This window comes from Arachis ipaensis, chromosome B4 (genome assembly GCF_059453495.1).
Source record: "Arachis ipaensis isolate K30076 ecotype BB chromosome B4, ASM5945349v1, whole genome shotgun sequence".
Classification (NCBI taxonomy): domain Eukaryota; kingdom Viridiplantae; phylum Streptophyta; class Magnoliopsida; order Fabales; family Fabaceae; genus Arachis; species Arachis ipaensis.
In genome coordinates this window covers 9,303,354-9,304,354 of record NC_142439.1, presented here as the reverse complement: position 1 = coordinate 9,304,354, position 1,001 = coordinate 9,303,354, and positions in this window count along the sequence as shown.

The window sequence follows — 1,001 nt, the reverse complement described above, 5'->3', positions numbered from 1 at the left end:
AATTCTTGGGATTCATGCTCACACAAAGGGGAATCGAGGCAAATCCAGACAAATGTCAAGCTATACTCAACATGAAGAGCCCAACCTGTGTCAAAGAGGTACAGCAACTCAACGGGAGATTGGCCGCCCTATCCCGATTCTTAGCAGGAGCTGCGATAAGATCTCTCCCCTTCTATGCTACTTTAAGAAAGGGAAAACAATTCGAATGGACGACAGAATGTGAGCAAGCTTTCCGGGACTTCAAGGAGTTCTTGGGACGGCCACCTATCCTATCTCGACCACAAGAAGGAGAACCACTTATATTATATCTCGCGGTAGGAAGCCGAGCGATAGCCTCAGCACTAGTCAGAGAAGACGAAAATGGGCAACAACCCGTCTAGTTCATTAGCAAAGCACTACAGGGATCTGAGCTGAATTACCAGAAAATAGAAAAATTTGCATATACCCTCATCCTAACATCTCGACAACTCCGCCCATACTTTCAGGCTCATACCATTAAGGTCAGAACTAACCAACCCATAAAAAGAATACTGCAGAAAACAGATTTAGCAGGCAGAATCCTACAATGGGCAGTCGAGTTATCAGAGTTCGACCTCCAATATGAAGCTCGGACGGCCGTCAAATCACAATATCTGGCCGACTTCATCGCAGAATTCACAGATACCCCGAAAACTCCCATAGAATGGAATCTCTACGTGGATGGCTCCTCAAATAAAACTGGAAGCGGCGCAGGCGTGATAATAGAAAGCAACCAAGGAACCCAAGTTGAGCTCTCCCTCAAGTTCGGGTTCCCGGCCTCCAATAACCAGGCAGAATATGAAGCACTGTTAGCTGGTTTGAAGCTGGCTAAAGAGGTCAGAGCTCAAAAATTCAATATTTACAGCGATTCACAAGTAGTCACATCACAAATAACAGGGAGCTACCAAGCCAAAGATCCCACCATGAAAAAATATTTGGATAAAACCAAGGAACTGCTCGGATAGGTTGGGGAATATATAATC